At 36.2% G+C, this 24,589-nt stretch overlaps 1 non-coding gene across 1 annotated transcript; it reads left to right on the forward strand.

Moving 5' to 3' along the window:
* The first annotated feature begins 670 nt into the window (after window positions 1-670).
* On the forward strand, window positions 671-773 carry LOC142438258 (U6 spliceosomal RNA). Its single transcript, XR_012782673.1, has one exon. It is a non-coding gene; the product is annotated as a U6 spliceosomal RNA (small nuclear RNA).
* Window positions 774-24,589: the final 23,816 nt, after the last annotated feature.

Below are 24,589 nucleotides of genomic sequence, written 5' to 3' on the forward strand. Positions count from 1 at the left end.
AGGGTTATTTGGGTGCAAAAATTTTATTTAACCTTGGATTTGGGGCTGTGTGAATGGGCCAATAAGGGCGCAAACAATGAATGAAAAGGAGATTCCTTGTTGCAAACCAAATGAAACCCTAAACCCTTCCCGAAGTCAAAATGTGTTTACGAATGCGCTTACGTGGAAGACTATTTTGATAATTTGAGAACACCCTGAGCCTGAAGTTGTTGTGCCCTTACATATTTCCTGCATTTGAAACTCTGTAAGTGTCCTCCTTTGGGATGTTAATAAATCCAGCACTCAGAGAATCTGGAGAGGGGTCTTCTCTCCCTTGAGCCCCTTTCCCTTTCCCTCATCACTCTATCTCTGTCTTGAGTAATTATTCCATGAGTCTCACAGTAGATCCCAGCAGGGAGTGCTACCTGAAACAACTCCCCGAGGAAGAACACTTAGAGAAGGCTAATGTGAAAATCAAGGGCACTAGGAAAATGTGAAGCCTCTCACACAGATCAATTTCTATCCAGGTCAACTTAAACCATAAGTCAAAAAGCCTATTAATTTTCATTCCCTGATACAACAAAAATTTATAAACTATGTTAAAGGATCATAACTAATATTTTAAGAGCTCAACCATTTTAGGAGATAGCATACAATTGAGAACACCTGGAATTAAAGGAGGCAATTCAAGCTGCAATAGCAGCACACATACTAAACTTGGAATGCTACAGAGAAGATTAGCCTGGCTCATGTGCAAGGATAGCATGCACATTTGTGAAGCATTCGTATTTTTGTAGTAGATGAGTGTAATTGAGCTTCCTGCCCTCAGTCTAAAACTCATTGTTTCAACCCACTCTTACTTTATCCTATAATTTATTGTTTTCTGTTTATTTTTTTAATTGGGGAAAAAAGTAATCATGTTACTGAATAAGTCAAAACCTAAATGATTATATAACTTTATTGAGCACACAACTAAAAACCGAAGGAGGACTGAAACCAGGAAACACAGGGAGAAATCAGCAAAGTAAATGGTACATTGAAGGAATTGCAAAGGATGAGGTGAGACAAATGCACATGAATGGTTGCATGTAGAAATGATAGTCTACTTTGTAAAGCTTCACCAAATCACAATAAGAAAGTTAAGATATTTTTAAAAGCTACATTTCCAACTAAATAAATAGAAGCTTATTGAAAATAAGGTCAACTCTGTGAGATTGATTTGACACACTGGCTGCAAGGACAGACTCAAACATGCTCTCGATAGTGCGAATTGTGAAGGCCTGAGCAATATTTTAGTGTGATACAGAAGCTCTCCAGGAGGTGAAACACATTTGATAGTAACTTGTAAAATTAACCATGATGATGAGAAGATAGGCAATTGACAAGAAAAGATGGGCAAGGAACATAGAGAGGCAAGCACTGAAAATGTTTAAAAGAAATGATATAAATATAAAAACACAGTCACAGAAAATGAAAGTGATTTAAATGGACCCAGCCATTACCTAGCTATTGCTGAGAAAAGAGTTAATATGCAGAGAAGAGAAATTTCCTAGAATGAAATACCAAGAGGGAAAAAAGAACAAAACAACAAACAAGCAAAAACAGAACAGACCATCTAAGAATTATAATTGGAGGAGGAGGGGATTTTAAATATGTAATATATATGTGATAGAAATATCAGAATCAAAAAATAACTAGAAGACATATTAATAGTAGTAATGGCTGATAATGTAAAAGTAACACACTATATCAGGTAATAACAGGAAATAGATAAACAAAATGAAATATAGCATCCTTTCAAGTGGTAAGAGATTGACCCAACATGTGAATTGTTTTTTAAAAGTAGACAAATATTACATAAGAATATTTATTGTAAATATTAGGACAAAAAGTTATTTTTAGAGAAACATCATTGATACATTTAGAAAGAATACAAATTGAAATCATATAAAAGAGTCAAATAAGGCAAAATTAGAAGAAAAATTAGGAAACAAAGAAGAAATATAATGAACAGATAGCAATTATAAACTCAGTAGATATTAACTTAACTAAATCAATAATCTAGTAGTCCAACTAACTCAATTTACATGTGATAATCTACTAATATTAAATAAAAGTTAGAGATGGTTAGTGTCTATCTATATCTTGAGGCCAATAAAATATATCAATTTTAAATATAAGTACTTGGAGGAAAGTAAGTGAATGGAAAGTTACCAGGCTGATGCTAATGAAGAGAAAACTGGAGCAGCCATCCTCATTAGAAGCCAAGTGTATGTGAGAGCAAGGAAGTGCATCCAAATAATGGGAAACACTGGATAATGACAAAGCAGTTGATCCTCTTTGAAGGTACAACAGTATACAATACATGCATCTTAACAATGGGGCATCCAAGTACATGAAGCAAAGTTGGATAGAATTGAAAATAATAGAGACATTCAATATTATAGTTGGCAATGCCAACACTCTTTTCTAGTAATTGCTAGATCATGATGATAAACCTGGTAAAAATGTAATAAAGACATTCTACATCAATATAAAATTTGGAAATATCCTATCCAGCTTTCCAGGAAGCAAATAATCTTCACTTATCATCCAATAACTTAGATATTTTTCACTAGGATTTAACTCAAACAATTAAAACTATACCATGATAATACAAATTTAATTATATGTCTATGCTATAAACTTTGTTTAACTTTTTAATATCACTCTTTTAATATTCAACCTATGTATCTAAGGAGAGAAAAGTAGGAACATAATATGGATGTCATTATTTAATAATACTAAAAAACAACTAACAAATAACAAACAAAAAACGAATAATTCAACAAAAGAATAATTCATGTGCTATTAGAAACAAAGAATTACTTCATAAAATAAATTTATACCTAGTAAGATAAGAAAATTCAATAATAAAAATATAGAACTCTATTAGGAATTTGTTGTACAAAAATGGGCATATTTTTCTATATAATATTTTAAAATTATATAGAAATGCAAATGGAAAAGGTGCATTAACTTCTCACTTTAGGACATGGTTAGGCTCCAGAGACCAGTTTTCTATGGAACAATTGGTGTTATGTGAAAATAGAAGAGTTTTGTGTCCTTTTCTGTTTTCAAACCACCCTTTGATCTGATTTAAATAATTTTGAAAATATGAACCTAGAAAGAATGACAGGTAAGGTTTCCTTGTGTCTCATCACTGTCACAAATCAGAGTAGGGCTTATTATTCTGCAGAGAAAGATGCTTGGGAGAGACAATACTGGATAATGCTTTGGTTTAACAGTTGACATACTTCAGCATCTTCCAGTGCAGTGTCTGAGCGTCCCTCTCAGCACCTCTTCCAGGGCTTCCCACCCACCTTTGCAGGGCCTGCCTTTATGATCAGGATGCTTGCTCTCTCCTCAGAGCTTGACAAGTCACTAAGGGTTTGAACTTTCTGCAAGGGTCTTGAGAGTATGACAGTGCACCTAGCCAAAGAAACATGAAGACTTAAGGGTCCAATCAGCTAACTTTGGGGTGCCATAAATCCACACATATTTCTTCCAAACACACTCTGAAACCTCCCCCCTACCTCTTTACCTTTCCATTCCACAGATATTTGAGCCCAGGGCTTCAGGCTGCATAGAACATAGGAATCCAGCAAAGTTGCCCTTGGTTGCTGGCACACTTGCCTGGGGTTCTTGCTGTGGGTGTTGGACAAACCCTCCTACAAGCAGGAGTCCTACGGCAGGAACCCAGGTGGTGTATTGGTTATGCGTTGGACTGCTATCCCTAAGGTCAGCACCTCCACTGGGAAAAACGAGGTTTTCAACTCCTTTGAAAAATTAGTCTCGAAAACCCACAGGAGTAGTTGTACCCAGTCCTCTAATTGACTGCATGACAGCGAGTGTGGCTTTGTGATTTACCTCTACTTGAATGAGGTGGTGGAAGACATGGAGTATAGGGGTCTGGATTCCTTACGACCATCTGAGACCCTTCTTAAGAGTGGAGATGCTCTCCAGCTGGTGCCTCCCTGCCCCATGCCACTATAATGAGCAAGCTGGCATACCTCTTACTATTATGGTAAATGCATAATGTCCAATAAAGAGTCAACAATAGTAGTAGTTGTAGTAAATTTAAATGGATAGTGATAATATAAAATTTCTTAAGGAAATTTAACAAATAATATGTAGGGCACATATAATAAAAATACATTTTATCAGAAGCCAAATAAAATGTTTTAAGATGGGAAGAAGATACATTATATTGTAACATATATACCGGTACTCCCATTTTTTCAACACTACCCAATTAAGATGACTCAACCTTGCTTCCTGAAAGTGAAAAGGATTTGAAGCACCTGCTTGTGATAGTCAAGAATTGCACTCTTAAGTATGAATTACAAGTCTACGTAAAGAAAAGGAAATATCCTCACAACAGACTGAAGAGGTACCTTCATCATAAATGGAGAGAGATTGAAGTTGTCAAAGGTTCTATCTTGTTTGGATTCTCAATCAATGTTCATGGAAAGAGCAATCAAGGAATCAATGGACACATCGCATTAGCTAAATTTGTTGCATGAGATCTCCAACCCAAATTATGATATTTTCTTTTAAAAAAATTATTTATATTTACATTTCATTTAATTATAATGGTAAAGTTGCTGCAAATGTTTCCTTTCTTTTTATAAATTGTTTTATTTGGGACTCATACAACTTTTATCACAATCAATACATACATCAATTGTGTAAAGCACATTTGTACATTCATTGTCATCATCATTCTCAAAACATTTGCTCTCCACTTAAACCCCTGGCATCAGGTCCTCATTTTTCCCCTCCCTTCCCGCTCCCCACTCCCTCATGAACCCTTAATAATTTGTAAATTATAATATTGTCATATCTTGTAAATTATTATATTGTCCAACGTCTCCCTTCACCCACTTTTTGGTTCTCCATCTTCCAGGGAGGAGGTCACATTTAGATCCTTGTAATCGGTTCCTTCTTTCCAAACCACCCTTCCTCTGGCCTCCCAGTATTGCCACTCACACCATTGGTCCAAAGGGGAGCATCTGCCCTGGATTTCCTGTGTTTCCAGTTCCTATCTGTACCAGTGTACATCCTCTGATCTAGCCAGACTTTCTAGGTAGGATTGGGATCATGATAGTGAGGGGAGGGGGTAGAGGAAGCATTTAGGAACTAGAGGAAAATTGTATTTTCATCATTGCTACATAGCACCCTGACTGGAATGTCTCCTCCCCGAGACCCTTCTGTAAGGGGATTTCCAGTGGCCTACAAATGGGCTTTGGGTCTCCAGTCCATACTCCCCACCTCATTCACTATGGGCAGATTTTTTTGTTCTGATGATGCCTGATACCTGTTCCCTTTGACACCTGGTGATCGCACAGGCTGGTTTGCTTCCTCCATGTGAGCTTTGTTGCTTCTGAGCTAGAGGGCCCCTTGTTTATCTTTAAGCCTTTAAGACCCCAGATGCTATATATTTTCATAGCCAGGCACCATAAGCTTTCTTCACCACAGTTTCTTGTTCACCTGCTTTGTCTTCAGTGGTTGTGTTGGGAAGGTGAGCATCATAGAATGCCAATTTAATAGAAGAAATATTCTTGCATTGAGGGAGTACTTCAGTGGAGGCCCAATGTCCTTCTGCTACCTTAATACTAAACGTATCAGTATAGGCACATAGATCTATTTCTCCATCCTCATATATTTGGATATGTACATGTCTTTATCTAGACCTCTATAAATGCCCTTTGCCTCGCAGTTCTTTCCTCTATTTCCTTTGACTTTCCTCCTGTCCTACTATCATGCTCATTCCCCACCAGGGTTTCAGCAATTCCTCTTGGTTACATTTCTCTTGATCATGTCCTACCAGGCCTCCCACACCTTCCTCACCGCCGATTTGGATCACTTGTTGTTCCCTCGTCCCTGGGTTGGTTAACAGCACTACCTTTCCCCCCACTTCCCCTTCTCCCATGTCTCCCCAGAACTGTTGGTCCCGTTGTTTTCTCCTCCAGATTGTTCATCCAGCCTGTCTTATTTAGACAGACCTGCGGAGATAATAACATGCACAAAAACAAGACAGCACAACCAAGCAACAATATACAACACAACAACAACAACAAAACAATGACAAAAACAAAACACAACAAGAAAGAAAAACTTGTAGTTAGTTCAAGGGTCATTTGTTGGCATTTAGGCATGTTTTCCAGTCCAGTTTGTTTGGGCACCACGCCCTGGCCCCAAAGTCCACCTTCAGCATTCCCTGGGTGACTCGCCACTCCATTCCCTTGCTGTTCTGTTGCACACCTTTAATGTTTTGCCACGGTGTGGAGGGATCAGATGGTGTGCAATTCCCACACTGTATCTCCAGTGTTGTCCCCTATAGGGCTATGGGTCAGTGAGGGGTGTCATATCTCACAGTGGGGCTGACGATGTGGTCCTCTCTGTGGACTGGCTTCTCTAATTGCGAACATCGTCCTCCCAGCCTGGTGGGCTGGGATGTGCGCCACTCTCTCGTCCTCCCCCTTCAACTGCTCCCGTGTGCTCTGATCAGATGTGTCCCTCTCCCAAAGCTGCAGATTCAATGCCGTCCTTTGAATTAAATTCTTCTCGGGGGAGGGGCAGGTGTCCACTTAGTAGTTGGTATTGAAAGCACTGACGACTGTTGAAGAACAAGCAGATTTGCCTGGTAAGAATCACAACCAGAATGTTCCTTAGAATCAAGAATGAAAGGTATCTTTCATGTACTTTGGACATGCTCTCAGAAGATGACAGGTCCTGGAAAAGACCTCATGCTTTGTGAAGGAGAGGGGCAATGACAAGGGGGAAGAAGCTGGATAAGGTGATTGTCACAGTGTCTGCAACAATAGCTCAAACATAACTGTGATTTGAGGATGGTGCTGGAAAGGCAAAGAACTGCACCTGTGAGTTTATGACTGTAACTGTTTACAGGAGTAGAAAGACTCATCTTTTTATGCAGTACTGCGGGTGTTTTTGAACTGCTGACCTTGGGTTAGAAGCACAAAGTGGAACCACTACGCCACCAGGGCTTTTGTGGACTAGATGGAAATTACTAATAACTACATATCTAGTACATAGAGTTTCAATTGTATTAAACTTAATTTAGAAATTTAGGTTAATTTATTAATTTTTATTAGGAAATAAATACTCTTAAGCACAAAAAAATAACAAATTAAAATAGAATTATAGTACTATATTCCTTTCATAATCACTTTCTCTGTATTATGGTCATTGAAATATGTTCATCAAGCAGTAGGAAAGAATAATAGAATATAATTTCATGTATATCATTAATTTATAATTATATGATATGTTTAAGTTATAATTTTATGTACATAAAAAGGAATAATTTTGAATTTTGTATAAACCATTTAAAAATAGTGCTTCCAAAGTTAGTATTAATATAAAATAACTTAAAATTTAATTATAACCTCATATCATATGTAAGAAAGTGAGATCAGTTTAATATGAGGAAATACAAAGATACATATATGTTGGGAGACAATACTTTCATGAGGATAAGATTTACTAAAGCATGGGAAAATTGCATCTATTTACACAAAAACCTCTATTACTTGAAGAATGTTAAGCTTTTGAAGAAATACATGTGTGCAAAATAAAAATGAAAACATAAATTGTAGGGTAGGGAAATATTTGCATCATTTATTACACAAAGGGGTTCTGAGATATTATAGTTTAAGAAATCAGAAACATTTCTTGTTCTGTGATTCAGTTTAAAAAGATTTTACCTTCCTGCCTCACTGAAACTTATGGCATTATCGTGGGGGTGGGCATGTGACAGGTCTAATAATAGGGAAATGTTTGCATAACTTATGAAAATGACTGAATTAGAACATTTAAGAATCTATGTTTTTATTAATAATTTAAGATTAGTAACTGTATAGAAAAAGTATCCAAAAATACAAACTATTTATAGAAAATAAAACTGGCATGGACATCTGGTTCTAATATAAAAATTAATATTCTTATAACTGTGACAAAAATTAAGGTATTTGTGATAAATCAATTTATTACAATTATGAATAGGCATATCATACAGATTGCTGGAAACTATGAGAAACCAAGTATACACTCTTAAAATGTTGATAGAAATATAAATTTCAAAAAAACAGAAATATAAATTTCAAGACCATTTGAAAAACCAATTGGGTAATAGTTAATTAAACCCAAATTTATAGTTTTAATATAGTTAGATAGGGAGACAAATTTGGATACAGAATGAATGCTTGTTGATAGAACAGATGAGTGCTGGCATAAGTTGTGGAAAAAATATATATACAGACATATATATATATACACATATATTTCATATAGTCATTCAGAAGGGTAAGAATGTTATCTTATACTTTCTTTCTGTCTTAAGACAAGATTCAGAAAACCCAAAACCAAACTCACAGTTATCTACTAAATTCGGACACTTGGCAATTCTATAGGTAGAGTAGAATTGCCCCTTTGAGTTTCTGAGGCTGTAAACCTTTGTGGGAACAGACAACTTTATCTTCTCTGGAAGATTCAGTAAAGCACAACAAAAAAAGTTAAAAGATCAAAGCACTGTATCTAATATATAAAATTATCTACCTTATAAGTAACCCAAAATTGCATTGAAATTAAAACTGGTCAGATTTTTCAAATTTGTTACATGGAATATTGGAATCATTTATTATGCTATTTATTATCAATGAAGGGGGAAGTTCACAGTGGAGACCCAAAGCCCATTCGTTGGCCAATGGAGATCCCCTCACAGAGGAGTCTAGGGGAGGAGACGAGTCAGTCAGGGTGCGATGTAGCACCGATGAAGAATACAGCTTTCCCCTGATTTTGGATGCTTCCTCCCCCCCGCCCCGCCCCCTGCAACTACCATGATCCAAATTCTACCTTGCAAGTCTGGATAGGTTGTACACTGGTGCAGATTGGAGCTGGAGGCACAGGGAATTCAGGGTGGATGATACCTTCAGGACCAGGGGTGTGAGGGGCAATACTGAGAGAGTAGAGGGGGAGTGGGTTTGAAAGGGGGAACCGATTTACAAGAATCTACATGTGACTTCCTCCCTGGGGGATGGACAACAGAAAAGGGGGTGAAGGGAAATGCTGGATAGGGCAATATATGACAAAATAACAATATATAAATTATCAAGGGCTCATGAGGGATGGGGGAGTGGGGAGGGAGGGAGAAAAAAAAAGAGGACCTGATGCAAAGGGCTTAAGTGGAGAGCAAATGCTTTGAAAATGATTAGGGCAAAGAATGTACAGATGTGCTTTATACAATTGATGTATGTATATGTATGGATTGTGATAAGAATTGTATGAGCCCCTAATAAAATGTTTTTAAAAATTGTGTTTCATCTTAGACTTATTTTGTTTCTATATGTTATTCAAGGACTGAATCATAGACAGCTTGATAATTAAAAGTTATTTTTCAAAAAATACCAATGCAATTAATAACCTATGGTATATTATAATTAACACTGAAAGTGAAAGCTGAAAAAATGTTAACACTCAGGAATATACCTGAATTCTGTGTCGAATAGCTCCTTTTCCTTTGATGCTGCTTCAAAGTCTTTCATCTGCCGGCTTCACTAACACTTACAACGGTGCCAGAGTGGGAGTGGGAACACAAGTGACAAGTGTAATACATTAGCAATATCCTTCCTACACACCTCCTCTTTTTGGCTGTGAAATTTCACTTCTTATTAAAATTTGTATTCTTCAAATTTGCATGGGAATCAAAGATTTTTTTGTTGTATCTGCTTTCGAGATGAGCTACACTAATAAAGATGAAAAGTGTAAGGCCTTTCTCTCTGAGTATGTAGAGCTCTCCAGCTTCTCAGTGGAGTCATGAATGGTTTCAAACTGCCCGCCTTGTGGATCACAGACCAGCGTAGAACCGCTATGCCACCAGGACTCCTAACTCTGATTTGAGAATTAAACTAGAAAGAATCAAGGTAATGACTACAAAGTCTTGATTTCTAAAAACAATAGGTTTGGTGTAGTATTTTCTGAGGTGGGTTTGGGAAAGCTATTTCAGAGGCTTCAACTGACATTATGAAGTTAAATGCATTGGGATAGAAAAGCACAAGATATAATAATATTCAGATGAGAGGATTCTACCTGCAGTAACTCCTTGTAAACTTTTTCAAAGTCCCTCCCTGCTTGGATGCCCATGGGGTGTGTGCTAGAGGTCACAATGTAAAATGCCTTTCTTACTAGCAACAGCAGAGAAAAGTGTTTTGAATATAATGATGGTAGCATATGTACAAATCTACTTGATACAATTGATGTATGGCTTGTTTTAAGAGCAGTAAGAGCTCCCAATATATGATTAAAAAAAGAAAGAAAGAAAACCAGAGCTGTTTATTCTGTTGTTAGCTTTAGCCTTCACCTCTTCTGTCTAACTTAAATCAGAGAGTACACAGCGCATATCCTATTGGGTACATTAAAACAATATATATGAACCTACATTTCCACAGCAATTTTGTAAATTCTAGGATCATCTTTCATATATATATTTAGCAAAGCCAGGAGACTTTTAAAACGATATGTAGTTACACTTGTAAACCATTGAATAAAGAGGATGAAATATTTCAAATAAAGTGTTTGTGCACATAGGAGTTCATTAAAATAAGTGAAACTTTCTATATTCGATTTTATAAAGTTCCTGCATAAGAAGTGTGACAGATATTTAAAATAATACAACTGAACCACACTCCACAAAACATTTAAATATGTGTATTTTATGATGTTAAACTATAAAAATGCATAATTTATTAAGAGCAAAGATCTTTGTCATTGATTTAGAAACACATTTGGTGTACATCTTTTTAATTGAACTTTCCAGAATGGGAACTATTTATATGTAAAAAATGGCTTTCTGTGAAAAAAAATGCCAAAGTACAAAATATTGTTTAGATGAAGTTTGTCAAGGGAGGATGTAATCTCCCTGGAATGAAATTAGAGAACTCTGTGCAGTTCATAAATTAAAATAAATTATTCAAGCAAATGTAAAGTGGAAGAACAGGTGCATTTGATTCAAAATTTGGAAAAAAATTGAAATTATAAAACAATAAAGGGTAAGTGCTTATGGCTTCATGAAATAGATGATTAATTTGAAACCTAATGCTATTTAGTAATATATAATTTTAAGTTTGCTGAGCTACAAAATAGGCAGCATATTATGAATAGTCATTCATTGGGAATGTAATCTGATGGAGGAAACATAGTGAAAATAAATGTGCTAGTCTTGCCTTCACAATTCCAATAATACAGTAGGTTTTTATGTTGAATTTAAAGTCTCATCTTTGATGAGTTTTACTAGACACTATGTAGTTGAACAGTATAAAATATGACAAAATGTAAAAGATGAATGTGTCACACACAATTACTGTTATTGCCGTGGCTTCTTTTGATGTTGTGTTTTTTGTTGTATATATGTTACTAATTTTGTCATGTGAACTTTGGATATATAAACAAGTTTGCTTTATTTTACAACACTGAAAATATTTAAGGTTTACTAAAAACAATTTTATATCAATGCCATATATATATATAGAAAATCAATATGATTTTATGGATTCAAATATATTATTTCCAATATTTCTTTTAGGTGCTGGCTTCATATAATTAATTGGCCACTAAATGCCAATAATCTGGGAAAATTATCCTTCCATATGTATGTAGATATGGGTATATAGAGAGTTCTGGACAACCATATTCCTACAATATGACTAATTCTCTAAGCATGGTTACTTGCCCTATGTGAGAAAACTTTAATAAGTCTTGTCCTATTAGTAAACTTCTCAGGAATAACTTTTTTCTTTTTAAAATCATTTTAATAGGACTCGTAAAACTCTTATACAATCCATACATTCATCCACTGTGTCAATCACATTTGTGCATTTGTTCCCATCATCATTCTCAAAACATTTGCTTTCTACTGGAGCCCTTGGTATCAGCTCCTCATGTTCCCCTCCCTCCCTCCCCTTCCCCACATGAACCCTTGAAAATTTATAAATTATTATTATTTTGTCTTGTCTCGCACTGTCTGACATCTCCCTTCACCCACTTTCTGTTGTCTGTCCCCCAGGGAGGGAATTATAGGTAGATCCTGGCATTTATACTCTTTTTGCTCCTGAGGGGTTTATCTGTCCTGCATTCCCTGTGTTTCCAGTTCTTTTCTGTACCCATGTACATCCTTTGGTCTAGCCAGATTGTAAGGTAGAATTAGGATCATGATAGTGAGTGGAGGGGGACGGGAAAAAGCATTTAAGAACTAGAGGAAAGTTGTATGGTTCATTGTTGCTACACTGTACCCTGACTGGCTGGTCCTCCCGTCGACCCTTGTATATGGAGATGTCCAGTTGCCTACAGAGGTGTTTTAAGTCTGCACTTTGCACTCCCTGTCATTCACAATATGATTTTTTTGTTCTTTGATGCCTGGTACCTGATTCCATCAACACCTCGTGATCACACAGGCTGGTGTCATTCTTCCATGTGGCCTTTGTTGCTTCTCAGCTTGATGGCTGTTTGTTTATCTTCAAGCCTTTAAGATCCCAGATGCTGTATCTTTTTATAGCCAGGCACCATCAGCTTTTTTCACCACATTTGCTTATGCACTTGCTTTGTCTTCAGAAATCATGTCAGGAAGGTGAGCATCATGGAATGCCAGTTTAATAGAACAAAGTGTTCTTGCATTGAGGGAGTACTTGAGTAGAAGCTAAATGTCCATCTGCTATCTTAATACTAAACCTATGCACATAGATCTATTTCCCCATTGTCATATATCAATATATTTACATATGTACATGCCTGTATTTAGACTTCTATAAATGCCCTTTGCCTCCTAGTTCTTTCCTCTCTATCCTTTTACTTTCCCCTTGTCACACTATCATGTTCAGCCTTCATTTGAGTTTCAGTAATTTATCTCCATTACATTGCCCTAGTTCAAGCCCTACCAGGACTCCAACACCTTCCCGCCATTGATTTTGGATTACTTGTTGTTACTTTGTCCCTGGGGTTGTTAACACCCACTTCCTTTCCCCTGCCTCCCCCTCTCCCATGTCCTCCAGAACTGTCCATCCTGTTGTTTTCTCATCCAGATTGTTAATCTTGTCTATCTTATTTAGATAGAATTGCAGAGATAATAATATGCACAAAAACAAGACAGAGCAAAACAAAGCAACAAGAGAAAACAAAACAAAGCAGCAAGGGTAAAAAAAGCAATGACAATAAAAGAGAAAAGCCTGTAGATAGTTCAAGGTCTGTTTGTTGATCTTTAGGAGTCATTTCTGGTCCACTCTGATGGGGTGCCACGCCCAACCCCAAAGTCTATTTTTGGTACTCCCTCGGGACTTCCTTGCTCTGCTTCCCTTGCTGTTCTGTTACACACCCTTAGTGTTTTGTCTTGGGGTAGTGGGGTCAGAACGGACCAATCCTGACACTGAGTCTCCAGTGTTGTCCCCCATAAGGCCATGGGTCAGTGAGGGATGTCATGTCTCATAGTGGGATCAGCCATATGGCCCACTCTGTGCATTAGCTGTCTGAGCAGGGATATCGTCCTCTAGGCCTGGTGGGCCATGATGTGTTCCACTCTCTCTTCCTCCCCCTTAATTTGTTTCAGTGTGCTCTGATCAGACATGTCCCTCTCCCTGAGCTGTAGCTTCAGTGCTGTCCTCTGAAGTAAATTCTTCTGTGGGGTGCAGGGGGCTGTCCATGTAGTTGGGATTGGGCCAGCCCCTCAGACCTCTCTATTGGTTCTCCAGTGAGCCTTACAATTTGTATTTTAAGAAAGTTATAAGTTATTTTGATCATAGAAGAAACAAACAATTGAAATAATGGGTAGTTCTTTAAAACCAGCAAAACTATTCGCTAGTAAAAAACTTTCAATATATAGGTAATCTCTGATGAAAAATAGATATATTTTTAGTTTCATTATAATTGTCCATTAATATCATGTGTTAGGCTTGGTTGACTAGGGAAACAATCCAGAGACACTCATATATGTGTAGAAAAAAGCTTTATATCAAGAAGTATTACACATGACAGAAACATCCCAGCCCGGAGCAGATCAAGCCCATAAGTCCAATGCTAGTCCATAAGTCTGATACCAATGCAAAAGTCCCTCTTCAGACTCATGCAGCCATATGCAACAATGAAGAATGGAGGAAGATCACAGGCCAGTAGGTGCAAAGTTTCATGGAGCCAATGCAGGGCTGCACCATAGGGTTTGCAGGTCTCAGCATGACTTACCAGCAGAAAGATGAAAGCAGAGATGGAGCAGGAAATTCCCAAGACTCTCCTTATGAGGTCATGCCCAAAGGAGGTACCATCACACTGGGACCAGTTGGCAGGCTAAACTACAAGCCTACACTTTTATATCTTCAAATTGACATTAAATTATATAACTACCACAAATCATATCTTTATAAATCATAGCTTTATCTTTAGAGGTTAGAAATATTACATATAATTTTGCTGATATATTAAAAATACACAAGACATAAAATTTACAACTATACAGAATACTTGGACAGCATTGGCATTTTGTCACTGAAGTAATAAATACACTGTGGAAGATACAGAATTACCAATTTATTACTTGGAATGAGAATAATGATTCTAGTTAGAAAAGTAATAAGAATTATCTGCATGGTGCTTTTTCACCATTTTTTAATTATCATATATATTAATGATCCCTGTCTTCATATCCACACTTAAAGCCTTGTTTATCTTTTTTGGATTCGAATGTGCCATGATTCTTTTACTAGACACGTTATTGGGAATATAAGCACTTCAAGTGCTACTGTGGAAGAAAGGAGAACAATTTAGCTTCAAATACACAATTGATTTTGATAGTAGACAACTGATTAAGATTAAGCTATAGGCCTAATATATAGTTAAGTTGGCCTAAATTTCATACTAGTAAAAGTCTGAGATTTAGTGCTTTGGGGAACATATGTCATTGCACATTGCTTAGCACTGTAGTCTTATGACAATCAACATTAGCCTCTACCTTCTTGAAGACCAGGGTGTGAACAGGAAATCATCACAATGAAAATCTGTAAGACAAAGTCTTCTCTTTTGGTAAAGAGTTTCAGTCTCAGAAAAGCACACGAGCAGTGAGGGTCACTTTGAGTCAGAATGTTTTGATGACAGTGAGTTAGTTTTAAGGGTTTTTTTAAAGTAAATATTTGAGAACGATAAATCCCCCAAAACAAACTCCCTCCGTCAAGTCAATTTTGACATTGTGACCCTAAATGACAGGGTAAAACTGTCCCCCTAGAATGATAGCTCTCCCACTGAGTATGAAAACACCACCAAATTACAAGCTGCAACACTTTATGCAGTATTTATTACTAATACACAGTAATTTATTTAACATCATGTGATGTATAGTTCCTCATAAAATGGACAAGTTATAAATTGGTATCTAGATTTACAAAAAATAGAAAAGAATAATTATATCTCAATTCAATGCAAATTTATGACAGAGTAGGAATATGAAGATAAGTAAAAAATATTCCTACTAAGGTTCAAATTTGTACATGTCTGGTTTATTCCAAATAAAATGTGTTTAAGCATGCTTCTGTAATCAGTTGATTTCTATAGAAAGTTCTCTTGATAATACATTTGTCTTAGTATCTACAGAGTGTCTTCAAAAAAAAAAAAAAAAAACAGATGAGCTCAGAGATTTATGGTGACTAACCTTTGGTGTCCCAAAGGGATACTTTTGATAGGTTCTCTCAAAAGACACCTCTGCTCACTGCCATCCTGCCAATTCTTAGTGACCCTATAAGACAGGAAAAAACTGCACCTGTTGAGTTTCTTAGCCCATAACTGCTTAGGGGCGTCATAAGACCCTGTCCTTCCCCATGGAAACAACTAGTGATTTTGAAAAGTTTTCCTTCTGGATGACAGCTCAACAGGTAACCACAATGCCACCAGGCCCCTTGAAAGACACCTAAACACACAGAATTCTTCAGGGACTACTGGGAAGGGGGAAACAGCACCTTCAGTGGTACATGGACCTAGAGCAGGTGGTTGGCAAATTTTTGAGCAGAAAGAGTCAATTCTGTCACTCACAACAATGTGAAAACCATTCAAGAACAAAAGATATGTTTTTACAAACAAATGAAGCGATCACCAGTCTCTGAGTTATATCCTTCACGTTTTGCCAATTTTACTTAAGAGTCACATGTATGTACCCGAAGAGCCACACATTGTTCTCCAGTTCCTGTTTGCTGACCCCTGACCTAGATGGATAATATATACAGAAACAATCACTTTACATTTTGGTCTTTTTGTTTAGTAAAGGTTTCTATGTTTGAAGCAATAGGTTTTTTTTATTTATCCTCACAAATGCTTCTGGATGAATAGCACAAGAAAGATATATAATTTATAATGTATACATATTATTACTGTGACATATATAGATATAATGACTTGGGGCATAATACTGGACATGTAAGAAAAATAGAATTATTAAATATATTTAATGAAATAATAGGCTTTTGGAAATATGAGGTTGGGCACTAAGGGTATCAATGTAAACCTGTTAAGCAACACAGCAGTAATTTAAGGAAATGCATTTTAAATTCAGTTTAGTTAGGCAGGACATTTAGGAGGTCTAGAAAGAGATTAGGGCCATTAGGTATGCCAAGTACATAAATGTCAACAGTGATTTAGAACAAAAGTAAACTGTGAGAACGTTTCCAGTTCAATGTTTTCCTCTGAAGGCAAATAATCAGTTTAAAACGTTTAACAGTGAACTGATGGGAAATAAACTGAAGCGAAGACCAAATAAGCATATTTAACAGCTTTGTTTTAGAATGGTGAGATACCATTGGTTATGCGAGTCCGATGATTCCTGTGTGGCTCTTATGAATTTTAAGTTTTCATTGAATGTTACCAACTTGATAACGCTTCCGCCCCCCGTCCTTAACAAGGCATTCAGGGGAGTTCTAACATGCCCTATAGGATTATTATGAGCCAGCATCCACTTGACTTCAGTAAGATGTTCTTTGTGTGTGTGTGTGTGTGTATCTATATCTATCTATCTATCTATCTATCTATCTATCTATCTATCTATCTATCTATCATCTATCGAGAGAATGGATTAGGCAGCTGTTGAAACATCCAAGTTCAATCAGAGTTAAGACAGACTGGTGGTTTCAGAAGCAGATGACTCTAAGGTCAGTCAGGAGATCCGGGTGAAGAGAAGAATACAAAGTCAACCAGCCTGATGGTAGGTCAGGTGGCAGGCTGCTGCTGACTTCTGGAATTGATAGGCAATGTGGCAGTTGGTTGGCTCAAGCCCAAAGAATTGGAGGTCAATGAGCCAGATGCAGGATCCAGACCTAGTAAAAAGCAAACGAGTTGTTTCCATAGCTTCCGCTTAAATAGGAGTACTCTTCCAAGAAAACTCCCCTTCAACTACGTCAGGGCTGTAATACAGTAATGGGGTTGCAATATTCTTACAACTGATTAGTAACAAATCGAAGATCCCATTATGGAGAAGGGTACATTGTGTTAGGTCACACAATGCCATCAACTCTCTTTCAAGTAGAACTGCCCCAGTGAGTTCCCACTGCTGTAACCCCTTCTGGGAGTAGACTTGTCTTTCTCCCGAGGGGAGGCTGATGCTTCTGAACTGCTTATGTTGCAGTGCATCCCAAATAATAGTGTCACTACTCTGCAACCCGAGCTCCTAACCCTTCTAGCCTCTCATTGCCAACCCACTGCACATCCTCACACAAAACCAATCAACCCACCCATATACAATATCAACAGCAACAATGTTTCTATAGATATGAAAGAAGACTCACCCCAAACTGTCTCAGATTAAAACCTAATTATCTGCTCCTAAAAGGACACAAACTTTAAAACCCTATGGGAAATTATACTCTGCACACAAGGTAGTTGTAAGTCAGAAAAAAAAACTGGAAATAAAAACAACAGAAAGTATCTGCATAACCATAAGAATAAAGAACTTAGCTTCATAGTTGATGGGGATGACAACTATTATTGTGAATTTCCTTGTTTTCAAGTCCTTCAGTGAATATCATTTAATAACGGATAATAGTCAAAAGTTACATGTGTGCCATATCCTAAATTACTTGGAATTATAAATAAAATGGCAAATGCATTTGTGAGAATCAAAATTAACTATGGCTAACATTGCAAAGAATGTGAATGCAGAACACTTCATGGTGCTCATGAGGGACCTGTGCACAGATCAAGAAGCAGTCATTCAAATAGAATGAAGGAATACCACTTGGTTTAAAATACAGAAAAATGTGCAACAACATTTTATACTTCTGCCATTCATATTTAGTATGTGTGCTCAGTCAATAAACGTACAAACTGGATAGATGGAAAGAGACTGAGCATTAGCATGGGAAAGTCCAATGAACAGCCTCTGATATGCTGATGGTTCAGCCGTGCTTGGTGAAAGCCAGGAGGACTTAAATCACTCACAGATAGACGTAAAAGATCACAGTCCTCAGTACAAATCACAGCTCAAGCTACAGAAGACAAAATTTCTTACAACTGGACCAATAAACGACATTATGATAAAGAGAAAAAGGATTAAGTTGCCACAGATTTCATTTTACTTGAATCTATAACCAATGCTCATAGAGCAGCAGTCAGGTAGTCAAATCAAATATTGCATTGGGAAAATCTGCTTCCAAGGAACTACTGATAAAGTATTACGAGCAAAAACATCATTTATGGTACACAGGTGGGCCTAAAGCAAACCATGCTTTCTTTAATTAGGTCATATCTGTATAAAAACTAGACAGTGAATAAGGAATACTGGAAACTAATTGATTCATTTGGATCAAATGATCAATGATAAGTATTGAAAATACCATGGACTGCCTTAGGAACAAACAAATCAATTTTGGAGAAGGTACAAGAGTGCTCCTTGTTACGTAAATGGAAAGAATTTGACTAATATAATTTGTACATATTATGAAGTGGGCCAATGCAGGGAAAGGGCTATTGTCCTTGCTCAAGTAGAAATTCAGTGAAAGAGAGGAAGACCATCAGGAAGACAGGTTGCTATCATGGACACATCAATGGGCTCAGAAAGCGATGGGGAGGCTTACCCATGACAGGGTAGTGGTTTATTCCCTTTGAATTGGGTCCTTATGAGTTGGAGTTGACTCAATGGCACCCAATAACAGAAATGAAATGAAGTAGAAATTATATTTCCCTAAAAACTACAAAAATATGTTTACTATGTCTATATTTAATGTCTATTAGTGATGTTAAAATAATTTGTAGTCTATGACTCTATATTACCTTTCAAAATTATGAGAAGTTATTAATCTAGTACTATCTCAATAACTTCACTGTATGTTATAGAAAGGAAATCTTAGAACATTGAGAGACCATAGTGGCTGTCTACACAATGACGTTGGACTTTACAATGAGTGTTTGGGGAGTGGCACCATCCTCCTGTCATATAATCCATTGCAAGTTAGGGATACCCTATGAGACAAACTACAACTGCTCCCTAGGCTTCCAGTGATATAAATATTTACGGACTCAGACTGCTTTATCCTTCTATTGTGTTGTGGCTGGCATGTTCAACCAGTTACCTTTCAGTTACCTGCTCGTTATTTCAGCAATCGGTGTTTGGCAAGGGGAAATGAGTAGCCTCACTTCTCTCTTCTTTAGTGAAAATACCAATATATCCTTTGGAAGCCTTGACAATATTAAATGAAGCTTTATAAATGAAGCTTTTATTTATAGTATCAAGAATAGCATATTTTTAGTAAACAACAAACAAAAATTACTAATACTAATCTGCTGTACTAAGAAGACATACAGGTGCATTTTAGGGAAATATTCCACTCTTCTTTTCTATGAACCTTATAACTTTTGTATTAATCTCTTACATTTATATGAAAAAAGGCCTAGATTCCATTGTATTTACATGGAATTCAGGTAAATGTTTTAACTTTAAAATATTCAGAGTTTAATTTTGGTTTTACTATTTCCAAGTTTACAAAACTCAACAATTAAATGATCAAGTCTCAGTTTCTCGTACATAAGTATGAGTTATGGCATCTTTTTACAGTGTTGTTATAAGAATAAACAACTTAATTTTAAAAACTAGCAGGGCACATGGATAATGTATAATTGGATATATATGTTATTCCTCCCTTAGAAGGGAGAATTAGACAAAGACAATTGATAACTCAAATTATCTCTTTAACTTCAAGAAGCAAATTCAAGTAGAGGTTATAAGAGTATAGGGTGACATTAGATAGTTTGGGTTGTTCTTCGAGGAAATAAAAATGTGGCAGTCTATGTTTAAAAGGTCATAGCCCTGGATAGTTCTATTCTGTCCTACATGGTCTCTATGAATAAGAATTTATTTGATGGCAACACTTTGGTTTTAGCAAGTGCAAGCAAATAGCAGAAGTTGCTTTTTATTACATGGCTATACATACATATAATTTCACTCTTCAGTTCTTCTTCAATTTAGTCAATTCCTGATATTAGTTGTTTTCATTTAATAAACTGATATAATCCCATTAAATTATGTGTATTTAGAATTGCAAATATAATCTTGTGTATCAAATTTGGGTTTCTATTCAAACATGAAACAAACAGTATTAGCAAGCAATAAAATAGTTCCAGACATCTTAGAGTCTAATTATCACCATATTATGGGAGATAATACCTTTCCCAACTTATTTGTTTAATGAATGCATAAAGAAGAATATAATTATCAAGTATATTTCAAAAATATGATTTTCAAGGATCTATAATGCAAGTAGGGTCTAGAGTGTTCACATAATATGCATAGGCAACAGTGCAAGAATTTGGCATAAGAATTTAAGAAAATTCAATTTGACAACACATTTCCCCCAATATATTGCTTTTGAATAAATTCCCATTGATTTTCAGATTAACCCTGACTTTACTTGTCCTTTGAGTCTTGTGAATGGACTCTTTTTAATTATTCATATATAAAGTTCTTCAAAATAGCTTACCACAATATATACGAGAAGGTACCCGCAACAACAACAACAACAACAACAACAACAACAAAAACGGGTGTTGCTGGGTGGACCTTTCATAGTACATATTTTTCCCACTAAGCGAGCATCTGGCAACTGGACCTGAGTTAATACACCCAGTACCATCACCTGATAAGGTTCTCTCTTGTCACAGTGCATTTTTTCATTAAAGCACTTTTTCTAGAATCTCATTATTTATTTTTTATTTGTTTGTTTGTTTATTTTGGTTAAGGCTGATTAAAGAGAGCAGAGTGCAACTGTGAAATTTTGTTTCCTGCTCGAGAAAAACTCCACAGGAACTGCTGTGATGTTGAACACAGTGTACAAGGACAGCACTATGGAAAAGCTCGAGTGTATGAGTGGTTTTCTCATTTCAAAGATGGTGAAAGGTTGATTAATGGCAAATCTTGTTCTGGACGTTCACCAACTTCCCAGACAGACGAAAATGTCTACGTAAAGTGCATTTGGAGTTTGTTCCACCAGGTCAGACTGAATCAATCTTTTTACTTAGAGGGTCTCAAAAGATTCTGTAACCATGTGCTTCCAAAAGGCCTGATTTATGGCAGACAAGGGACTGGTTTTCACCATGACAATGCACCTGCTCATGTAGCCATCTCAGAGTGCCAGTTTTGGGCAAAATATAGCATGTCTCTCTTGTTCCATGCACCTTACTCACTTGACCTCCCTCCATGTGACTTATTTTTGTCACTGTGAATGAAGAGGGACATGAAAGGGCAGTGATTTAACCATGTAGAAGAGGTGAAGAAAAATACAAGGTGTTGTCAGCCATCCAAAGAGATGAGTTTGAAAAATGTTTTCAAGAATGGAATCACAAATTTGACAAATGTAGTAAGTGTAATGAAGAGCACCTTGAAGGTGATAAGGTTTTTTTGTAAAAATAATTAAATACATACCTTAGAAAAATTAATTCCCTTTTATGGTATATGTATATATATAACAAATTTTGTATATTTATATATATAGAACATATTTCCTCAGAGATGTAAGTCAGTGAAAATGTATCAGATTGTGGTAAAATACACAGCCTAACATTTGTGCGTGTGTCTTATTTTTTAGGCCTGTTCCTGTGGTTACTTGTGATGCTGATTCGAAACTCTGCACTCATTAGACTGCATCAGCTCTGGTTTCTTAGATATAGTGTTTCATTGCATTTTAAGCTATTAAGTTTATTATTTTCTCATCATAGTTTTTAATGAGAAGAATTCAAAAACATAAATTACAGAAAAAGGCCCAAACAATGATAAGAAGTAATTGATAAAGAATTAGGTATGATGGTACTTCTAAGGGAGGCTGTATATGGACCCATGGAGACCAGTTGATTACACATTGAGCTGTCAATCACGCACCATCACTCTGCAGCTTTTAAATGATTTAAAGGTTTGTAAACCCAAATTTTTAATCTTTCTCTATCCTGTATGGTCATTGTAAATTAGAATGGATTCATTTTTATGGCGTCTGTAATAAGCAAAGGAGAGAACAAATTGGACACCAAAAAAAGCCAGAACACACCTTGAAAGAGGGGAGAGGATTAAAAAATCGAAAGGCACATATATGAAAGGAGTGAGGGCAATTTACAGTGTCAAAAATATAAGACATCACGGTAATTTTCATAAATATTTTGAAGATCTAAATTTTTCTTCTTCAAATTATGCAGGAAACATTATGGAAGCATTTTAATATATAGAAGTCAATGGAAAATCTGTGTCAAATGTTTCAGAGGTGAGCTTGACTCCAAGCTCCTTTCTAAGGAAAAGTATCACTTTTCAGAGTTTCTATTCATAGGTAGAGAGGTATGCCATCTTACAAGAAGACTCGAACATTTTATTTTAATAAAGGACTTTGAACTCTGGCAGGCCCATTTGGGGATTTCAGAATGTTTGAATCACTGTTTATTGTATCAAACCCACGACCAATTGTATCTAGTATGGCCGACCCATGGAGACCCTAGAGGACAGATTGTTAGTTTCAGAGGCTGTAAATCTTTATGGGAACAGACAATTTCACCTTTATTTTTCAGAGTAGCAGGTGGTGCAAATAGCTGATTGGCACCTATGATTAACAGTCAAATGCATAAACCAAAATGGCCTCATAGATCCTTATTTATTGTACAGAAGCTCTAATTCTAGCCCCTTTTAAAGGTAACAGATTAGAACTCTCTGCTAATCAGTTCCTAATAGAATTGAAGTGATAACTGGGGAAAGCTCCAAGTTCATGTAATTTGTCCTGTTCAAATATATCATCGAACTAAAGGTGACTATGTGAACCATAACTCTACCTACACTACTTTAAATAAAACCAAGCTGCACTTCATCTATCTCAGGTTAGATAATACTTTATTAAAATATCTGGACCTTTTATGGACGAGCAGAAAGAAGGGTAGCAGAGGGCATATGTTCTGTATCTCATAAATGAGGGTGGATAGGGGGAAGCTGGTACTGTTTTTGAAATCAGAAGGTCAAATATAACCAGATACAGGTCTAACACTTGATGCCCCAAAAGTGTATTGTCCGGTGACATATATTAAGAATACAGCTGTGGTGGTTTATATATTCATGTGGCTTATTATAAAAAATGGCAAAAATCTCAGGAATTAGGCAGGCCTGGTCTTTTAGAGATGATGCAATTATACTTATTTACCATTGAATCATTACCCATTGCTACCTATCAATTCTGACTTATAGGAACTCAATGGGAATGAGTAGAACAGGTCCATAATATTTCTGAGGATGTAAATCTCGATGGAAGAAAAATGTCACACCTTTTACATAGAAAGGCTGATGGGTTGCTACCACAAGCATTTCACTTTCTAGTTGAACACCTCACCACGCTGTCTCCAAGGAAATCTTGATAAAGAGTGTTGAATTCTAGCTTTCCTTCATATGTTCAAATGTGGTTAAAGAAGGGACATAAATTATTTGAATACTCATAATCTCGTCATAATGGGAATAATGACTCACTTTCATAGTTTTGCTATAGAGAGAATTAACAGAACAATTATGCCTGTTCCATTGAGAGAGGCCTTAGATTGGAAGCTTGGAAGTTTTGAGGATAGTTGTCCTAACCCTCTTGGATGAAAGGAAAAAGTTACAGCAAACAAATGCCCCTAGCTCTGCAGTACATTTTGTGACCAATTACAGATAACCTCCTTCAAGGCTTATATAGTATAGAGATAGCATTCACTTTGTTTCTTGTATTATTCCTGTCAATCACAAATGCTGCTTTGAAAGTGACATATGCACTTTCTATTAATGGAAATATTAAAATGTGAATAAATATAGATGTGGCTCTACTTCCCGGCAAATATTCTTTCATTTTCTATCCAAAATGTGAAAGAATTCTTTCATTTCTATCCAAAAGAATGGAAAAATAATAATTTTGTTATTCTTGCTGTTATTCAGTTATACTTTATAAAATATATTGCTCTTTCTACTGAACTACGTTCTATATTTTATATGTAAATTAGCAAGATTTTCTAATACAATAAATACCAAATTGTTTGCTTATTCCTTAGAAAAATT

Source organism: Tenrec ecaudatus, chromosome 1 (genome assembly GCF_050624435.1).
Source record: "Tenrec ecaudatus isolate mTenEca1 chromosome 1, mTenEca1.hap1, whole genome shotgun sequence".
NCBI classification, from domain to species: domain Eukaryota; kingdom Metazoa; phylum Chordata; class Mammalia; order Afrosoricida; family Tenrecidae; genus Tenrec; species Tenrec ecaudatus.